This window comes from Propithecus coquereli, unplaced genomic scaffold, assembly GCF_000956105.1.
Source record: "Propithecus coquereli isolate 6110/MARCELLA unplaced genomic scaffold, Pcoq_1.0 Scaffold34, whole genome shotgun sequence".
NCBI classification, from domain to species: Eukaryota; Metazoa; Chordata; class Mammalia; order Primates; family Indriidae; genus Propithecus; species Propithecus coquereli.
In genome coordinates this window covers 9,527,904-9,550,254 of record NW_012149063.1, presented here as the reverse complement: position 1 = coordinate 9,550,254, position 22,351 = coordinate 9,527,904, and positions in this window count along the sequence as shown.

The following is a 22,351-nucleotide window of genomic DNA, read 5'->3' as shown; positions in this document are numbered from 1 at the left end:
TACAAATCATTTTATAAAGATGACATTTCCACATCTGCTTCTTAAGGTCACTCCAAGTTCATGTTCACAGTCAGGCTGTTAGAGGTTGTAGACATCTTTGCATGGAAAAAGCATGGTTAACCAATGAGACAAGCGTGGATTTAGGTGTAGGATTTCTTGATAAATATTACTTTGAATTCTAAAACAATACTGTTGTCTGGGAATGAGAATACAAATTATTAAAAATGAAGCAAGGGATGAGGAATGTGTGTGAACCAGCCAGGAGTGATGTCTTCCCCTGAAAGCATGCTCTGTGCACTTCTGGAAGCATTTAATACATCCAGCAGTGTTTTACAGGCATTTCCCATCAACTGGCAAGCTCTTTCAAACTGGGAAATAGAGCTCATTCACTCATTCAGTCACTTGAGAAATGTGCCTTGAGCAAGTACTGTGTGCCAGGCACTGTGCCGGGCACCAGAAATACAAAATTGAATGCATACAAACCTTGCCCTCAAGGAGCCCATGCAGAGGGTGGCTAGCAGATTAATTAGACAATTTTAGTGTAGTGTCATAAGCACCTTGTGAGGGTTGAGGGTTTAGGGTTGAGCTTAGGGTGCTTTGGAAATTCTGTCCTAAACTATTTGGTAGGGATTAGGGAAGCCTTCCCGGAGAGTGTATCCAAAACGTTACCTGAGATATGAGCAGCAGTTAGTGGGGTATAGGGCATGCCACAGGAGACCAGCAGAAGAAAGTGTTCTGGGCAGGGGGACCATTTTGTGCAGAGCCTGGAGGTAAGAGCAAGTTGGAGGGATGGAGCTTTGAGTAGGAAAAAAAAGTGCAGTGAGCTGAGGCTTGAGGGTGAGCAGGAAGCAGAGGTTTTCAACCCTGTCTTCACATTAGCATCACTGAGAGATTAAAATAAATATACAAGCAAACAAATAAAAAACCAGGCTATGCCCACGCATCATCTTCAGTCTGATTTAGCTGGCTTCTGTGTGGTGGAGGAGCCTTTGAACCAACAGGATGCCCTCTCTGCCACCTGCTTGTTTGATTCCCCCAAATGCAGCTCCTTCCTTTAGCTGATAGGCCCCAGGGTGATGGCGGAAGGCAACTAGGATTGGGAAACACTGGGGAGAGTGTGAAGGGCCCTGTTAACCAGGCTAAGAAGTTTGGATTTGCCTTAAGGGCAAGGGAGCGCTTTGTTGAATAAATATATATGCCATAGGCCACCGTTAATAATAATGTTTAAAGAGGCTTTGGTGTATTTGCCAAAGCTCTGGGATTTTTATGGTAACCACCTGGGTATATAAATGTTTTGTGCAAAAGGGTGGAGTATAAGGAAACAAAAAAATAGATATGCTATAGAATGGGTTATAAATCTATACTTCAATACTGTCAGAAGATACATTCCAGAATAGGTGTATGTAAATTGAAAACTTGTAAAGCAAATCATAAAGGCACCTTTAATAAGGCATTGCTATTAAAAATCAGTGAAGTAAAACCTGCTGAAATGTTAACAATAACTCCTAATTGATTTGTTCTACATTATTTGGATTTTTGTGTACAATATTGAGTTTTTAAAAGATAGCACACACAGATCATTTGCATATTTCTGTAAATAATAAAATATGTTTTACTTCATCAGAGGAGAACAAGTTGGGGCACTTTGGAATAAACATGGACTTGTTTTTAGACTCAAATTTAAAGTTTATTAAAGATACAATTTTGGGAAAATGACTTCACCTCCTAGAGACTCTGTTTCCTTGTTGATAAAATGGGAATAACACACACACATCTTGCGAATGTGTAGTAAATGTTATAGACAAGTAAAGCAAGTGAGGTATCCAGTATAAAGCCTGACATGTAGTAGGCACTCAATAAATTGCTACTATATTAACCTGCTTTCAAAAAGAGTTTGAGGGGCCTTAAAAATGTTTCTTGGAATTGAAAGTCCTCCGTCCTTTCCTAGAAACTGTTTCCAAAACAGATTTTCTGGGTGAAAATGGTTGGTTGTTGCTACGTATTTCTCATTTATTTACTAACGTTCTGGTATCTAAGCAGAGTCGGAAAGAATAATTCAGCACTACCCATACAAGATGAAAATGATAGGTTTTGGTAGGCAAGCTCCAAAACTCAGAAAACCTGTTACCCAACTCCAAGTGGTTAATTGGGAATGCATTTTATAGCTCACTCTTCCTTGTGGGCCCCCTGGGAAGCAACAGAATTCTCATGCTCTGGGTCAGATGAAGCTTGAGAGCAGTTTTTGAAGCTTTTCTATGGTTAGAGTAGATGACTGGCAACACCTGCTTTGAAAATGTTCCAAGCCAAAATGAAGTCTGCTGTGCTGCATATCCTGGAACCCTGGGGTCTGAGCAGAACATTTTTCATGTACTGGAACTGGCCCTAAGATGCTGACAGAGGGCAATTCTGGCTGGTCTTGCTGCTGGGACTCCTGCAGCCCACCCCCATGTGGTGGGGTGGTCGTAGGTACCTACAGGTTTTATAATAGATGCCAAACCTGCCACCTGCCCGAGCCATTTCCATCTTTAATCTCCCTAATCAGGAATCAGCTCTGGGGACCCCTTAGAGGGGATAATTTCAAACTCTCTGTAATCCAGCTTAATACCTGTCAATAGTTTTGCATTGCTTTTTAGAGTAAAATCTTGGTCTTTATATAGGGTGAGCAGATATCCTGGTTTGCCTGAGACAGTCCCTGGTTTGTACCTATTGTCCCTATGTCCTATGTAATTAGTAAAACACTCTCTTTTACTCTCAGCGGTATTTTGGGTTAGACACATACTATGTAATCATCCAAACTACCAGCCCTATGTGACTTGTCCCCTGCCAACCTCCCAAACTCATCTCCTACTTCCCCTTGGCTCACTTTGTGCCAGCCATTTCAGCCTCTTTGCCATTCTTTGAAGATGTCAGACTTGTTTCCGCCTAAAAGGACAAATATGTCCTTGCTGGGTGGTTCAGTCCCCAGATCTTTGCATGGGTTGCTACTTCTTGTCATTCTCAACTCGTGTCATCTCCTCAAAGATACCTTTACTGATTACGTTGATCTAAAGTAGCCTCCACTCCTGTCCGCACTATCATGTCACCTAGTTTTATTTCCTTTGCTTTATATCATAATCTGAAATTACTCTCTTATTTACTTGTTCATTGTTGATCTCCGTCCTCTAGAATGAGTTCCACAAAAACAGGACTCTCGTGTGCTATGTTTGCTGTTGTTCTCAACTCCTAAAACAGAGCCTGTCATATAGAAGGTGTTCAGTAAATCTTTGCAGACATAATGAATGAATGCACAAATCCAGCTCAGCTCAAAAAGTGAGCAGAGAGAAATGGTTAAAATAGAGGATTGTCTAGACATATAATTCATTCACATTTTAAATGAGATTGATTCACATACCATACACTTTACTCATTTAAAGTATACAACAGTTTTTAGTATTTTCACAGACTTGTGCATCCATCACCACAATCAACTTTAAAACATTTTATTTCTCCAAAAAAGTAAACTCAAACCTCCTAGCCATCACCTCAAGTCACCTATAGCCTCCTGCCGTAGGTAACCAGCAATTTACTTTCTATCTCCATATAGATTTGCCTATTCTGGACATTTCATGTAAATGAAAACATGTAATGTATGGTCCTTTGTGAATGGCTTCTTTTATTTAGCATAATTTTCAAGGTTCTTCCATGTTGTAGCATGTCATTTATTTTTTCCTATTTCCAAATTCTATCCTTGGATCAAGTTAGACCACTAGAAGGCTACAACCTGGGATGGGGGTAGTTTATCTCAGAGGTTTTTAATCACGGCAGCACATCAGAATCCCCCTTCCCCCTCTCTTGTGGCACTTTTAGAAAACCTGGAGTGTCAGGCTCTACTCCAGAGTCTGTGATGTGCAGCCTGAGATGAGAACCATTGGTTTAGCTAATTACCTTCAGTGAGTTGTTATTTAATGTTATGCATTTGACTTTTATCTGATATTGCAAGTAAAGGTCATATGAAACTTGCTGCTGCGAGATACTGTCCCCTAACTAGGCTGTTGGGGAAGCAAATCTTGGACATTTGTCATTGAACAAGGATAGGTGCTGCTTATAGAGTAATGAAAAAACACAGAGCTAGGGCTTGTGACATGCTTTGATTCTACCTCAAGTTTTTTTCTTTGGGATGTGAGGCAAGTTGTTTAATCTCTTAGCACTTGAGCTTTCCTATGTGTAAAATGATCTATCTCCAAAGGTTGTTGGAAGCATTAAAAGAAATAAGGTATGAAAAGTATACCAAAAACTACAAAATGTGCAAAAGTATAATTTATCCTTATTATTGTTAAAAAGTAGAATCATGGAGTTTTAGGTTTAGAATGGGATTGAGTAGAAGGAGTGGGCTGAAAGTCAAGAGCGTTGGTTCTTCTGGTGGTGCCACAGCTAAGCAGCATCCTCACTTATTTTGATCTCTCTTCCCTCCTCTGTAAAATGTTGTGGTTGGACCAGGTGATAACTAAAGACCCTCCAGATGAAAAAATTATATAAATCAATAACTCTATGACCTATTAGAGAGACTTCCCTAATACCGCAAATGACTTCCAGTGGGGTGGGCTGCCTCCACCTTGACGTTCATTATAACACACTCATAACTACTTCAATTTAGTTATTACTCAGATCCAATCATCTCTGTGAAAGTCACCTCCCAATACTCTCCCCCCAAAGGTAATTTTATTATTATGAAAAATTTCCAAACATACAGAGAAGCAGAGAGGATAGTAGAATGAGCAACCATAGTCTCATCTTATGTAACAATTTGCCATATTTCTTTATCTTTTTTTTGTGGACTATTTTTGAGAAAGTTACCGATAATATTTCACTCTAAATATTTTGGAATACATGCATTAAAAATGTGACATTTTTCTTCATAAGCACAATAGCATTATCTCACCTAATGAAATTAACAATTGTCTAATGTCATTTAATACCCAGCCCATATTCAGATTTCCACTGTTTTCCCAAAATGTCTTTTATAGCTTTGTTCAAACCAGAATGTATTGCAATGTATGTATTTACAATGTCTCTTAGTCAAGAGTTCCGCCCTTAGCTGTATTTGCAATGAAATTGACCTGTTGAAGAGACTTGACTCATTTTTCTGTAAGACATGCTACTTTCTGGATTTGTCTGTTTTCTTGTGGTGTCATTTAACTTTTCCCTCTATTCTCTGTATTTCTGGATGGCAGGAGTTAGATCTAAAGCTTGATTGATTCAGGTTAGACAAATTTGGCAAGAATTCTTCTTTGTAACTGACACCATGTGTTTTATTTGCACCCATCAGGAGGCCCTGTACTACTACCAGCCATACAGTGGCCCCCACGGGTCGCTAGAATGTTCATTCATTGATATTGGTTACAAAAGCACTGGAGAAGTAACAAAGTAGAACAACTAAACATTTTATTTGACTGGTTGCTAGTAATACAAATTATATTAATTTATGTGAACTGTTTACTCTTCTTTCTTAATTAGAGAGCAGTAATATTATGATTATGTTATTTCATTAAATCATGTGCCAGAATTATTTTGTGATAAGATCTATCACTTAGACTGGAAGATCCTACACATGCATGTTTGGCCTTCATAGATTGTTGTTGGGTAACATTGTGATTTCCTCAAGCAGTATAATTATCTACCCACTACCCTCCCAACCCTAGAGGGACATTTTCACCCATAGGAACACACAAACACACATACACATACACATACATAAGCTCGTACCATATCCTTGCAGCATAAATTCCAGTGACAACAATAAGGACCAACAGAACATTAGAGATGATATATTAAACAAGAACAAAATTTAATTATTTAAGATACCCAAATTTCTTTCTTAAGCCCTCTTTTCTTTGCCTCAAATAAAGAGGAATAATGGGAGTCTACTTATTTCAGATTTACTAAGAAATTAGTCTATTTGAAAGGGAAAATGAATGCAGTTGGGAAATCTTTGCATCTTTTTGTCCCATTCTTGTTATTCAATACAGTTGCAGGAACTCCTCATCTATTTTCTGTTTCTTGCTCTTGGGAGTGTTTTCTCCACTCCCTCTGCCCCAATCTATTGTTCCTTACAATACCTACAAGAAAAATCCAGACATTTACTCTGAACCACCATCTTGATTTTCTTCTGCGTTGCTGTTAGCCATTAGGCGTTTCACCACTGGTTAAATCTTATGTTTTTTTTTTTTATTGTCCTGAGTTATTAATTTCCTTGTTCATCAGAAAGTTGTTGCATTATATATTTTTACATTAAGCAACTGTGATGCTTATGTGATTTTGATTTATATATATATTTTTGCAAGTTTCCACTCTCTCCCTCCCTTCCTTCGTTCTTTCCTTCCTTTCTTCCTCCCTCTGCTGCCTCATATTCTGTTACTTTTCACTTTTTGTACTTTTAATTTGCTAGCTGTTGAAAAGGCAGAATATATTTCATTATTTGCTTGTATTTTTAATTCTAGTTTCTTTAATCTGGAGTAGATATGAATGTTGGTGGGCAGCACTTCCTGCTGTTTCTAAACCTCCTGAGGGATTAGAATATTATTAAGAAAATAGACACTCAAAAGTCAGTTCTGTGCACTGTGAAGAAGAGTTTGAGGAATTTAGATAGCCTGCTGTTTTTATTTCATCTGTCCTTTAGGTCCTGTAAACAGATTTTATAACTTTTCAAATTTTGGTATTTCAATAGACTTTTCTAGTTTTTGTTCCATCATCTTTGAAAAATGCTTGCAAGATAAATAAATTTGCAGTCAGCCTTGCATGTAGAACTTGTCATTTGTGGAACTGTGTTATTAAATGATCCCGGGTAATTAGTACAGAAGGTAGTTACTTCAAGAAATATAAGAAATATTCACTTCAAGCTATTAAATCATTACGTTTGGGATTTTAACATGTCACTAAGTCCAAGATTTTCTGTGAAAGTGAATCAACTTCAAAATATACATGATTTAAAAATTTTCCAATATAGCTTTTAGAAAGGTAGAGTTAGTTTTACATTGTTCCCTAACACCCTCCCTACTGCCCCCCCACCACCCCACCTGGGATGGGTGAATGGTTAACTTGTCTCTATAAATTCACTGCCAGTAAAAACTAACAAGAATATCTGCATTGAAATAGTTGTCTTGTGATATCACTTCTTAAGTATAATAAATGAAACAGATATGATGCATAGCTTATGCATAGAGGTGAATGAGAGATTTACCATTTTGTATAAGATATTTACATCTGTTCGTCAAAATATGACTCCCTTTGTAGTCTTCTAAAGCCATTCCTGTAATATACATTATTATGGTAATTTAGAAATGGAACATAGAGTAGAAAAAGAACATGATAAATGCATATCATCTTACTCTTTATAGCTCTAGTAAATTTTGTACCTTAGGCTAGACCGAATACATTTTGAGTTTCTCATGCAACAATCATTTTGGAAATGCGTCAGTCAACAGGCTTCTTCTACTCATTATTATTTAGCCTAAAGATCTGAGGAATCTGTTTTTATTCTGTTATCAATTTATTTCCAAGAAATGCCGCTGCCTTTGTCTACTTGAATGAACATTTCCTTTCTTCCCATTTATAACAACTGTAAAACTAGACCCCTTTCCACCCTCATTTCATCAACTATTTCCAAGGGCTGCACAATTCTTTTTTCCGTGGGATGCGTTCATCTACAAATTAGTATAACAGATATTTCAGAAACAGCAGCTGAGCTGCTGAAAAAGAATTTTTCTCCCTTCTCAAAGCAAAGGATCAAGAATATCTTTTCAGGTTTCTTTTATTTTCTAAGCATTAAATCTTCTAGTCCAAATCATGGAAAAAATAACTAGGAAGGCATTTGTTGAATTACACAAAGGGCATGTGGTTTCGACCTCGGCAGGAACACAGGCTGCAGCCTAGCTGTCCAGGCACTATCCTTCCCTGCAAAGGTGAAATGATTTAGAGGCCTAGAGAAACTTAATTTTTCTTGATCACCATGTGCAACCCGGAATTTTAATGGCAGGCATAATTAATTCTTCTGATGTTAATCATCAGGGCTGGGCTCCACAATTATCAGCCTGGTGCAGCTGGGGCATGGTGCAGACATGAAAAATTAGGAAAATGAATCAGTAATAGGGTGGCAGATTTAATCTGCATCATGAAAACAAAGTTAAAAAGAGGAAGATCGAGAGAATTTCAGCTGAAGCTTTTGTGCCAATGCGCAGTGACAGAACTGAAAAATGTTGCCGATGTCCAAAGTGATTGGTAATTACCAAGCCATTGAATTTTTTATTGTCAATTTATCATTGCGCCAGAGGTTAAATTTAACATCTTCTTCTAAAGCCATCACTCTAAGGAGGCTCACTGCATATCACGTGGCTCAGAGTCAGCGAAAGGTTAATCAGGTATCCTTTAGTTTGCATGTGCCTCCAAACCCTCCTTCCAGCCACTGTGCCAGTGCTGAATACCTGCTGTAGATTTTCTGCTATTTGGTACCTGAGATTTTCAGATAGATATCAGATTGTGCTACACACACACTTTTCTGTCTGTGTTGGTATTTATTAAGTGCAAAAAAAGAATTATTTCACAAGAAAAATCCCATCATTTCAAGCCCTAGGGATACTTCATTTAGGTGCAGCTTAGACAAGGGGCCTTGTCTCTCTCCCTCCCTCTCTGTTTTAAGTGCTGTTTTGTCAGGGGCATTGGAAGAAATGATATGACCTCTTTTTAAAACAAAATTAAAATTTCACAACAATTTTATATGATTCAGATTTCTCTTCTTCATCTCTTTCTTTTTTGCCCAGGATGTCCCTTTTATTGGCAGTTGGAAAAAAGCTTAGTTTGAAAGGAAGGAGATATCTATCCACACAAATACTGAACACTTCAAGTGACTGCTTCTTTAAAGAGCATGCTGAAATGTTTGAACATATCCAGCATAGATATCGAAATTCCACCGCAAAATCCTTTTCTTAGTGATTTTTAAAAAGTGATTTTGCTCAATGCAGTCACTGCCAATCTTTAATATCACTTGTTTTGTCTTTTTGTTGTTGGCTTGACAGTGTCTCTTCTTCCATATGTATTTTGAAATATAGAACAGTCTCTTATCAAGGGAATGGTATGTATTTTCTATAAATTAAAAATGGAAATAGCCTTTAGGGAGACTTGAAAAAATCAATGTGTACATTAATTACTGCAATTCATTACTCAAATAAAAATGGGCTCAACCTTTCATTGGATACAAATTTAGGGACTGAGGATGTTTGCAAAAGACAAAGCCTGTGTTCCTGATCGTGTTAATCTACAGATCAGAGACTCCGTGAATCCACGCCTGGTGGAAGCTCCTCAGGGGATAGCCAAGCTGGGCTCCATCCCAGTACCAGGCAGTGAGTTATTACTGCTGAATACAAAAGCTGGTCACGTGACTGTCACCTACCAGCAGTGCCACGAGTCCTTCTCCTTCCTGGGCTTCCTGAGACCTTGCTTTTCAGAGCCCTCGCTTTTCTATAATTAAATCTGAACCATAAAAGCCATACCTGTCAAATGACCTCGAGTTGCCCTCATAAACAACACTGGGAATTTTACTCGTAACAACTCTTTGCTTTAGGAAAGAAGGTAGGAAAATATCCTATTTAGCTTGCTAGGAGCTTCCCTCCCCCCACACTCTACCTTTCTTTCCAGTTCTCCCCAATCTGAGCTTCCTCTCCTGTTTTGGAATTTCAGTAGAGGGCTGGAAAATACACAGCAAATAAAAAATATAGTATAATTTATTGAAAAGATTCTGCTGTCTTCCCCTGAATTAGTAACCTGTCCTTTTAGGAAGAGAGAGAAAGTGGAATGAAGGAATGTAATTTTTCTAACAGCATTTGGCTGCCTTTCTTTGATCATGTTTTATGGCTAGAGAATAAATTACCATGTGAAGGTTTCTGTTTAAAACCTGAACATGTTTAGTATGATTTGAATCCTGCCATATTTTGCATAGCTGCCTTTTGCCTGAGCAAGTTTAATGCAAAGATCAGCAGCTCAGAGCATAACACATATTAGCCAGTTCCTTTCTGCTATTGGAATCCCCCACTATTTTAATTGGATTCTTTCCAAAACTGCAACTAATTAAGAATCAATTCAGGACCATTAGCAAGTGGGACAAGCTAGCCAGTGTTGCATATTTCAAAAGAGTTAGTTTTAATGAGAGGCCTTACTGGATGGGGGCTGGGGGGTAGGGGGAGAAACAGATTAAAGATAGTGTAGGGACCTTCTTCAGCTAAACTGAACGACTAATGGTACACAGAAAGCTGCTGAACTTGGAGTCTTCTGTAATTGATCTACTTACTGTTAAAGAAACTTTAAAAACATGAATGCAGGTATTTAGAGGTGCATTAGAGGTTCAATAACGATTTATAAATGTTACAAATTGTTGGCTTCCGTAGTGGAGTGCTCCTTTTATTGGAGAAACATATGCTGTCTGCTTTCAGACCCGTTAACCTCAGCACCGCCAACCCACTTTCTCGTCTCTGGGCTTTGTACTGGGGCACATCTGCGTAACCAGACTGCAGTGCCTGCAGATGGTACTTTTTAATTTGTTACAGGGTTAGCTGTGCCATATTTTTGACAGCTGTTCTTGAGTTCATTTACCACAAAGAAAACTTTGCTAGAACCTGGTGTGTAGGGAATGAAATTTGATGCTCACATCCTCATTAGTTGCTTCTACTCTTTCTTAGATTTTAATATCCAATCTTTCTTTGTTATGGGCTGTATATAGGCTGACGTTTTTCTCCAGAGGATTAAGGTGGAAAGTTAGTGTACAGTTAAGTTAACCTGCTTTGAACGTATTATGAATATACGCGGAGTTTCATGGGGCAGCCGAATATTTAATCATTAGGAAGGATAGGCAATAAATCAAATGTCTGATCTTGGATGCATTATCTGATATGCTTGATTTCAGACTTAACCTTCCTCATGGACTTCTGTCGTGAGAAATTACCTGGACTAAGTTTCTTCATTTGAAGCAATCATAAGCCAACCACAGAGCTTTTATGATTATAAGATAATAGCAATAAAAAAAAAGATTGTTGGCTTCTAGCAGTGGACACGGACAATAAAAATATATTACTCTATAGAAAAATAATCTTACTAAGTTTAGGTTTGATTACATGTTTGAGATGGTACAGAGATTGAAAAGGCAATTACAAGGATGTTGAAGACTTGTGAGTTTAAAGGATTGTTTAAGATGTGTAGGGCTAAGGGAAGTCATATATGTTTATGGGGAGGTTTTTCTCTAGTTACAAGTGTTATCAAAACAATAGAGTAGCCAGTTTGAAACTGTGTACTGTTATTGGCAATTGGGCTCACAGTATGGGGAAACATCGTCTACGCCCTGCACTACCACCCACCCGGTCACCTGGTGGTCATCCCGGATTCCTCCTTCATGCTCTCTTCCCGCTACAACCCATCGCCAAGACCTGTCGATTTCCACCTTCATTTCTCACCCCCTTTGCCCCTGCCTTAGTTTGGACCTGCATCAGTTCTTGGCTAGATTGTGGCAAAGGCCCCTTACCTCTCTGCTCTCTGCTCTGTTCTTAGCTCCTTTGACCCCGCCCTTAGCTCCCTGTACCTTTTGGGGCTGTCTCATTTGTCACACTGTAACATCATTATCAGTTTACTCGCCTTTCTGCCTGTTTGGTTGTGAGCTATTTGATGACACAAACTTGATCTTTCACCTCTGCACCGCCAGCCCTAGCATAGTGCACACAGTAGACGTGCAAGAAAAATAAACTGCTGAACGAATTACTTTGTACTATATACCAGTCCCTGTTCTAGGACAACAGGGAATGGGACTCATAGACTCTGTCCTTTATGAACTTCAGACTCATGCAAATGAACAGTTAATCCCAAAAGCTCACTTTCTGGGGTACAGTGTGAAATGTTCCAGCCTTGTTCTAGCACACAAGTGACCGTCTGAGGTACACGCAAAGGAAACCTGAAATGCTGAGAAACCTTCCAACCCCCAAATTAAACATCAGTTTTACATCGCGTACATCTGAAGGGCGAATGTTTTAAAGAGGTTGAGGAATGAAATCACCCTGGGCCCAAGGTATACAGTAGATTGCTGTGGTAATGGCCTCCAGTTTGTTCATCGTTTCCCTGTGCCCACGTCCCTGGGAAGTCCCCTCTTATGCTGACTCTGACCTTGACCATGTAACTTGTTTTGGCCAGTGGTATCATAGCAAGTGTAAGATGGTCAGAGATGTGAGAAGTGCCTGAACACTGGGGCGTGCCTTCTTTTGTTGCACACAGGGCCACTCCTACGGCCGTCCTGTGAAGCTTGGGCTAGCCTGTTGCATGATGAGAGACACAGGGCTGGGTCACCCGCGTGGCTCCAGCCAACTGCACGTCATCTTCTGGACACGTGAATGAGGCCATCCTAGACCATCCAGTGCCCAGCTGACCAGCCAGCTGGCCACAGATGCATAAGCAAGCCCAGCTGATAGCAGCCAATGCTGGCCCGGATTAGCAGCAGCACAGAGCCAGCCAAAGACTAGTGAGCGATAATAAATGGCTATTTTATGAAGCCACTGAGTTTTGTGTGGTATATCATGCAGAGAAAGGTAACTGATGCAAGGTGGCAACTATCACCTCCATTCTAACTAGTCAGAACAGTGTCTGGGAGACCAGATATTTCACTTGGAAGTCCCACCAGATGAATCCTCGGCAGGGTGGGAAAAAGTTGTCAAAAAGTAATTGATTTTCAGCCTAGGGACATTTATCATTTTTGGTCCTTAGGTGTAGCTCATTCACTTGCAGAGGAAGGTGGGACCTAGGATGATGGGAAGATTTGTGTGATGGTGGCGGGGGTGGAGTGTGCTGGGGTTGGGATTCAGGAACACAGACTGGGCCCAGAGCAAAGGAGTGTGGTGCCCAGACGGAGAGGACTTTCAATGCAAGCCACCTCTCAAAGCTTTGGTGTTTTTAAAGACTCTTTTCTGAAGTTCATGGGTGCATCATGACTTGCAAGGTCACCTTTTGCAAAAACGATAGCTAAGAACTCATTCTGACTCATGCTCCCAGGTTGGTAAGGAGCAATACAGGAACACCTATTATTTTTAGTTTCTGCCTTTTGGAGTCATGACACTGAAGTTTTATTCCATTCATCTGTTTAACAAGTAGTACCTATTTCTTATAGGTGCCAAGTACTGCCATTTGTGCTGGAGATATGAAATCTGTTTTCTCAAAGCTCTCGCAGTCTGGTAGAGTTGACAGAGATGTGAACAGAACAGACATTTACAGTAAGAGGAGAACAATATGATAAAGGTAAGAACAGCCCGCTTGGGGGGCACATAGAGGAGGACCTAGCTCAGCCTGCAGGTGAGGGTGAAGGGAGGGGCTGTTTTCCAAGAATAGGCGCTCTGAGGTGTCTCGTATTATAGCAGTCTGGCCTTGTTGACTACAGAATTCAGTACAGGATAATGAATTGGAGAAACATTGAGGTACAAGACCCCCCTTTACCTTCAATTTTATTTCTCACACTTGCTTTCTATTGAGTTCAAATGTGTTCTTTTTTTTTTTTTTTTTTTAAGACTACTCCTCAAGTGCTGTAGTGAGGAGGGGGGTTAAGTAGTAGAACAAGGAGTTCAATCTGTAACTGACTGTGAACAATCAAGTTCAAATGTGTTCTTGATGGTGGAAGTACAGGTGTTCTAAATCAGTACCACCCCATGGATCAGAATGATGGGGTTACATCTTCATCTGCCTCATTGCCAAAAGTACCTGGGCTTTCACAGCCTGGCTACTTGGCCACATGCTGAGCCTTGTGATCGTTTTATTTTTCCTCAGTTTCATATCTGAATTTCAAGAAGCCTTGCATGTGTCTTACAGTTGGTGTGTGAAGGGCTTATAGTAGGTGCAGATACTACCTTGTAAAAAAAGACAGCATATTTAAAGAGGAAGTTTAGAGAAAGTTCTTTGTTAAAGATGTTTGTCATTTTGGAGGAGCTGCCCAGCTTTGAAACACTCTTCCTAAATGCAGGGAATTCATCAACATATGACATTTGGCACAGCCTCTCCCATTTTGAGAAGCTGAAAAATAACTTTGTCAGCTGGGGGAAGGCATCTGGGGTTGTCCAATCAGATGAGTCCACCGAGAATGTTGCCCGTGGAAGTACTGATGTAAAGAATTGGTGGTCGTGGAGAATTCCTGTTGAGCTGTGCACGTTATCACTGTCCTGAGGCAGCAGTGGGCAGTGTCTTGGAATCAGCAGCATAAGAGACCCTGTTTTATCTCGGACCTTAGACTGCTGTTGTAGGACGGTTCTCTGGGTGGCCTTGGACCCAGCCAGTTTCTCCCCCCATTCTTGCTTTGTAAATTCTCAAGAATAACTGTGGATTGTGCTGAGAATGCAACATCCTGAGATAAGAAGGGACTGGCTGCAACAGCCAGGGCTTGGTTCCAGTCCCTTCTAGAAACAGGACATCCTTCAACATGTTAGCCTAGCAGTCATGTTTCCCTGGGTTATAAACCCTAGGGTGGGCTCATTCCAGGGGTCTCTCCACTGCAGGACAAGTGGGACACATGCATATGAGACCCCATCTACCCTGAGCAGCTTTCCTGAGCTTCGGAGGACCAGCTACGCATAAATCCTAGGCTTCTGTTGTCCCTTGCTGCCTATCTGCAAGTAATAAACCCACTTTCTATACCTTGTGTGTGAGTTTCCTGCCTCACTGGACTTGGGCAAATAGTAAAAGTAAAGCCCAGGATACAACGGGCTGAGTGGGAACCAGTGAACAGTGGAAACCTGCTTCATAGTGGTTCTGCTCTCTTGGTCTCCTTTTGGTCCTTTCTGTTTTCCAAGCCTGGATCTCTAGCCCTCCAGGCCATTCTAGGAGCTGCTCAATACCCTTTCAGCGATTTTATAATATCTCCCTTAAATGAGGTAGTCACTTGAAACTAAGGATGCTGACTGATATACCCCATTATTGAAAGTTTAAAAAGTTTTAAAAGAGAGGTTGAGGTAGAGACTTCACAAAGCAGTCTGGCTGATCATTATCACTGGAGGTTCAGTTGCTGAAAAAAGAATCCACTGTAGCTAGTTTTAGCAAGATAGGAAATTAACTGACTCACAGAATCATTGGGAGGGTTGAAGAAATAGATCTGGATTAAACTTCACGAAAAACTCTCTCAATTCTCATTTCCTGTTTGTGGTTTACCATCCATCTCCTCTATTAGAATATAAGTCCCATGAAGGCAACAATATTTGTTTTATTCCCTTATATACTCCAAGCACCTAGAACAGTGTTTGGCACATGTAGACAGTACTCAATAATACAATAATAATAACAGTACACATAGGGAGAAATTTTGAATGAGAGAAACCAGAAAGAAAGTCATTTAGTCTAGCCCCCAAGAGACCATAAGTTATGGATGACTTTTCTGAGTTGGGAGCTATTTGGCCATATGTCACAGAACTTGTAGGAATATAGCCAAATTGGACCTTACTGTCCACTAAAGGGAGCTATTTTTTTTTCCATGAGGATGAATCAATACATCAATATTTAATGTGTGTAATTTAGGCCATCTCCCATGCAGAGGGTGACATGAGTAATGTATACTTCTGGTTGGTATTGCTTGAAACTTTTGATTAGGGGTTTCATAAGTAGCATAAACTCTTGAATTATGTAACTTGAGATAAGGCTGAGCTGACTTAAACATTTGGATTAATTTGGACCAGGTAAGTCTCAGTAATAATACCTGAAGTTTATCAATGATGATGAATTTTTTATAGATTCTGGGAAGAGTTGGACAGGGTTGACAAATAGAAGAACCAGGGGAGAAAGGGCGTGACAATCTGGGCTTCACAGGCAATCCCAATTTAATAGGCTTGACCTCTAAATTTCTACTTTAATTTCCATTTTTAAATTGTGGTAGAAAACATAAACTTTTTGTTAGTATTCTCTAGTATATATTATGATTCTGATTATCAAGGTTTTTGCGAGATTGCATACAATCTTTGTTTTGTCAGTGTAATAGTAAAGTGATTAGATCTGTGGGAGCAGGAAAACCAGCCCTGTATATGGCATGTTGTGGGTGCTCTATAAACATCACTGTCATTTTGTGAAAAATTGATAAAATGAGAGCAGGATTTTAGGAGCACTATAAAACATCCCCAGTGTCCTGGTCAGGTTGTTTGGTTCCTTCCTTCCTTCCTTCCTTCCTTCCATCCTTCCCTCCCTCCTCTTCATTCCTTCCTTCTTTTCTTTCTTTCTTTTTGTAATTTTTTGTTCTGTCCTTTTTCTATTTTAAAAAAACCCATATATAGCAGTATATTTCAAAACCCAATTAAATTCATTCATGAAAAATTCCATTAAAAGAACATTTTAAAATCTACTGTAATTCAATAGGAGCCGGGGGACTTGGAACAAGCCTGACACCTCTGTTTATAATCACTAAATTTTTATTGATAGACTTTACAACAATAATCTTTTATTTAGATAACTACATTTCCACCTCAATAAATTCCACTCCATGTCAGTTCCTCCCCACGTCCAAATAAAAAGAAAAACAAAATGCTTCAAAGCTCTCATCATTTTGACAAAAGCACATTGCTGAAGCAAGTGCTAGAGCCTCAATAGAGAAATTAACTATATATTAATAATTAATCCCACCAAAATTAATAATTGTCTATTTACAAGGCATCTTTCACTTGAAAATGGTCTATTTTGACCTGTCAGTAATGCCGGCTCAGAAAGAGATGAATTATCTTGTGTAGACAAAATATTTCACTGTGGCTGGAGAGCTGGCTGGGATCTGCTGGTCACCTGAGCCAGATCCCTGGATCCCCGGGCTTCTGCTCAAGCAGGAGGGCCTCCTCCTCCCAGAGTCCTATCCACCAAACAAAAACTGCATGCAAACTTGCAAAAGTCTGGATACACAGAATTACAGTACATACTAGAGTACACCAAGATACTAGAGAAACCCTGGATTTGAGTTTCAGATTTCGTAAAAAATTTTTTTCCAGAGGAGAATTCTAAGACTTACTGTTTAAAGTGATATGTAGGTATTATCAGTGATCTAGCAAATCCCTAACCACAAGATCATCTTCCCCAATAAGCCTTCCTTCATTAATTGGGAGGGAAATTTCCATTTAACCATGTCTCTTCCTGAATTCCTTTTTCACTTATATCTTATTAATTACCCTGAAACACTCCCTCCCTCTTTTGCATATAGGTGTATTTTAAATACGCAATAGCATTGTGCTTGAGATACTGTATGCATAAATACCTATTTGAACTAAATAAGACTTCAAATGCACCAGGGGAGAGTATTCTTAGAGCAACATTCAGCGTGAGCATGAGCATCGACTCTGTGCAAGGCACCCTATGGGATTCAGCAAAGAATGCTTTTCTTAAAAAAAATAATAGAAAGAACCATCATCTGATTTATCTGCTTCGGAAGCTGGCTATTTTCACATACATGGTTTTATTAAACATCTATTGAACATAGTGTGCGAGAAATGAAATTTTATTTATATATAACAAAACTTCATTTCCATCTCAAAAATTCATTCCTCCTAGTGAAGAAAATGTATTCTTCATTAATTCAGGGTAAACCCTGTCAAATCAGGATGATTCTCAGTTAATTCAAGATTCTCCCTGTTCCTACAGGGTCAAGGCAGCAGGGAAGCTGGGGCACGTGCTGCTGTGAAGTCACATGCCCGCGCGCGCGCGGCTCCTGCGCTATGCACCGTGCGTGCCCTGCGTTCTTCCGCACGTCCAGTGCCGTGTTCCATCCCGCTGGGGCCCCGGCCCGGGTGGGGCCACCTTCTCTTGGAATCATTCCCAGGCTGCTCTTGTCTGCACTGAAAACATTTTTTTCCTCCTTGAAGCTGCCTCAGGCCTGTTTTCCTGGCCACCCCATGCAGGTCTACTCAATTGCTCTAGCCCCACGCTGGGGTAGCATAGAGCTCTAGGCCTTGCTGCTCCCTGGGGCCCACGTGGTAGTGAGGCACTGCTTCCGTCTCTGCCTCTGTCTTCCCAACATAATTGGAGAATGCTCTTGAGTCATCCCCCACCCGGAATCCGCCTAGGAGAGATGGGGCAGGACACTCCTTCCCAGGGCCACTCACTAGAGTTTAATTATCTTATCTGCTCCCCAACTCCCTTCTTCTTCTCTTATCCTGGCTCTTCTCTTTCTTCGGGGTTAGGTAGAACTGGCTTTCTTCTTGATCATGTACCCTTCACATCTTTCCTGTTTTCAACCTGGACTAGAGCTTTAAAACATTTGATTCTTCGCTTCTCTGACTCCCTGAGGCAATGACTACCACGTGGTCTATTTGCAAGAGCAAAGGGTTGAAGGGCGAAGAGTTTCAAAAAGCCCTTCTGTTGGTATATCAAAAGGTTATCCTGTTGTGCTTGGTTTTCTTAAGACCGGTGGAACCTACTCTCTATTTTTATATCTCCAATCTGAATTCCTGAAGGTCTGAAGTTCTGTATGTAGCTCTGGTTTATGACACTTGCATCACTAGGAGTAAGGATTGATGATTTCTGATTTCCTTTCTAAATAACCCAATAGATTGAACTAATCCTACCACTGCCTCACTCCTCAAGCCCAGCAATCATTTCTGCAGAAAAGGATTGCCATAAAGTTATAGTGGAAAGAGACAGTCATTTATGCAATTCTCCCAGTTACCTTACGATACTGACCAGCACAGTCCTGCTGACAGAACTGTCTTGCTTGGCTGTGGGTACAGAAAAGAAAATCTGAAAGTGATTGTCTTAGTGTCTTTGGGCTAATGTAACAAAAAACCTTAGACTGGTTAATTTACAAACAATAGAAATTTATTTCTCATAGTTTTGGAGGCTGGGAAGTCCAAGATTAAGGCACCAGCAGGTTCAGTGTCTGGGGAAGGCTCCCTTTCTGCTGCATAGATGGCTCCTCTTGCCACATCCTCATGTGGTGGGAAGGGCAGAAGGGGTGAGGCAGCTGCCTTGAACCTCTTTTATAAAGGCTGTAATCCCATATGTGAGGGCGGGATATATATATATCCCATATATAATCACTTCCCAAAACTTCTCATCTCTTAATACTATCACATTGAGGATTAAGTTGCAACACATAAATCTTGGGGGGATACCAGCATTCAGACCATAGCAGCAGTTCATTCACGAATGAGACGAAGTGGGACTGCCATGCTTATAAAGGAAGGGGGCATGTGGAGTTGGATAAATGACAGGGAGACTAGGGGCAGGAATGGAGATTTATTTATGCTCAGATTTAGAGTACTCAGTAAATTTTGCGCAATATTTTTACTTGGCTCTGAATTTTCTTTGATCATCATCAAGGATACTAGCATTTGTCTGATTAAGGATACAGTGGCATGTACACATTGTAGTAGAAAATACTCTTTACCCATCCATTCATTGGCAATTTATTATTTAGTATCTAGGTGGATGTTTAGGTATGTTAAAGGAAAAATTATCCCATGACACTTGTTCAAGATGGTAAGGCAGACTTTATTCAAAGGGTGGTACAAGATATGTATAGGGACCACTGCAATGGGGTCCTGAAGTGTGGGTGAGAGATTGGGCTCAACTCCCAGGAGGACAAGTGGAGATTTATAACCAAGGAGCAGGGTTGGGGTCAGTGGACAGAGAAGTACCAAAGGGAGACATCCAGGATAAGGGGGTTTCTGGCTAAACTGACTTGATAGGATTCTTGCTGAAAGCAGGCCAGGATGACAAGGTATAGAGGGTGGTCAGACACTAAGGGTGGGGATTTCACTAAATTGACTTAGTAGGATTCTCGCTCAAACAGGATTCTACAGGGCCAGAAAGGGAAGTCCAAGATGAGTCTCCTCAGAAAGAACTCAGAGAATCCTCCTTCAAGTTTGGTCAAAGACAGTCTTTCTCAGGTATAGGCCTTGCAGATAACAAAACAGGCAATAAACTAAGGCACAGGTGGAGGTTTAAGTGACATTTACTCAGATTTTCTTCAGACTTTGAATGAAGTGACCAAGTTGTGGCAGGGTCAGATTCAGTGGTCTGAATTTTATCATTAAAGTCCCACTGACTGAATTGGGGTCCAGCTCCTCCTAACAGAGAGTGGCTCATTGCTGAGAGTCCCACAACTATGGCTGTACGAGGGTCTCCAGAAGTGGCCCGTGTTGGGATTCTCCCTCTTCACATGCTCCCACAGCCTACATTTGGGCTTCATCACCTGACCGACATTGGTTGGAGGCCTCATCCAATTTGTGTGTGGGCCGACATCGCCCTCCCAGTCATTGCTAAAAAATGCTAACAATCATTTGAGCCTTTAGGGAGTCATAATCTTTTTGCTGGTGGAGGGTCTTGCCTCACTGTTGGTGGCTGCTGATGATCAGGGTGGTGGTTGCTGATGGTTAGGGTGGCTGTGGCAATTTCTTAAAATTATTTTAACACTGAAGTTCACCATATTGATTGACTCTTCCCTTCATCAAAGATTTCTGTGTAGCATGTTATACTGTTTGATAGCATGTTACCCACAGTAGAGCTTCTTCTCAAATTAGAGTCAGTCCTCTGAAACCCTGCCACTGCCTGATCAACTAAGTTGATGTAATATTCTAAGTCTTTTGCTGTCATTTCTACAATGTTCACAGCATCTCCATCAGGAGTAGTTTTCATCTCAAGAAACCAATTTCTTTGCTCATCCATAAAAAAGATCTCCTCATCCATTCAAGTTTGATCATGAAGTTGGAGCAATTCAGTCACATCTTCAGGCTCCACTTTGAATTCTGGTTCTCTTGCAGTTTCCACCACATCTGTAGTTACTTTGTCCATGAAAGTCTTAAACCCCTCAACGTCTTCCATGAGGGTTGGAATCAATTTCTTCCAAACTTCTGTTAATGTTGATACTTTGACCTCCTCCCATAAATCACAAATATTCTTAATGGCATCTAGAATGGTGAGCCCTTTCTAGAAGATTTTCTAAATTACTTTGCCCAGATCCATCAGAGGAATCACTATCTATGGCAGCCATAGCCTAACAAAATGTATTTCTTAAATAATAAGACTTGAAAGTCAAAATTCGTCCTTGATCTGTGGTCTGCAGAATGGATGTTGTGTTAATAGGCATGGAAACAACATTGATCTCCTCATACATCTCCGTCAGAGCTCTTGGGTGACCAGGTGGATTGTCGATCAGTAATATTTTGAAAGGAATGTTTTATTGTGAGCAGTATGTTTTAATAGTAGGCTTAAAATATTCAGTAAACTGGGCTGTCAACAGATGTGTTATCATCCAAGCTTTGTTGTTTCATTTTTTTGTTTGTTTGTTTTTTGAGACAGAGTCTCACTCTTTTTCGCAGGCTAGAGTGAGTGCCGTGGCGTCAGCCTAGCTCACAGCAACCTCAAACTCCTGGGCTCAGGTGATCCTCTTGCCTCAGCCTCCCGGTAGCTGGGACTACAGGCATGCACCACCATGCCCGGCTAATTTTTTCTATATATTTTTAGTTGTCCAATTAATTTCTTTCTAATTTTAGTAGAGACGGGGTCTCGCTCTTGCTCAGGTTGGTTTTGAACTCCTGAGCTCAAACAATCCGCCCGCCTCGGCCTCCCAGAGTGCTAGGATTACAGGCGTGAGCCACCGCGCCTGGCCTGTTGTTTCATTTTTAGAGCATAGGCAGAGTAGATTTAGCATAATTCTTAAGGGCCGTAGGATTTTCAGAATGGTAAATGAGCATTGGCTTCTACTTAAAGTCACCAGTTGCATTAGCGCCTCACAAGAGTCAGCCCGTCCTTTGAAGCTAGGCATTGTCTTCTTTCTATCAATGAGAGTACTAGATGGCATCTTCTTCCAACATAAGGCTATTTTATTTGCACTGAAAATCTGTTATTTAGTGTAGCCACCTTCATCAATGATCTTAAACTGGACCTTCTGGGTAAATTTCTGTAGCTTCTACATTGGCTCTTACTGTTTCAACTTGCACTTTTGTGTTATGGAGACAGCTTCTTTCCTTAAACCTCAAGAACCATCCTCTGCTAGCTTCCAACTTTTCTGCAGCTTCCTCACTTCTTTCAATCTTCACAGAATTGAAAAGAGTTAGGCTTTGGCTTAAGGGAATGTTGTGGCTGGTTTGATCTTATATCCAGACCGCTGAAATTTTCTCCCTATCAGCAATGAGGCTGTTTTACTTTCTTATCATTCATGTGTTCACTGGAGTAGCACTTTTAATTTCCTTTAGGAACTTTCCCTTTGCATTCATGACTTGGCTAACTATTTGGTGCAAGAGGTCCAGCTTTCAGCCTATCTCCGCTTTCAACATGCCTTTCTCACTAAGCTTAATGATTTCTAGCTTTTGATTTAAAATGAGAGACTTGTGACTCTTTCATTGAGTCTTAG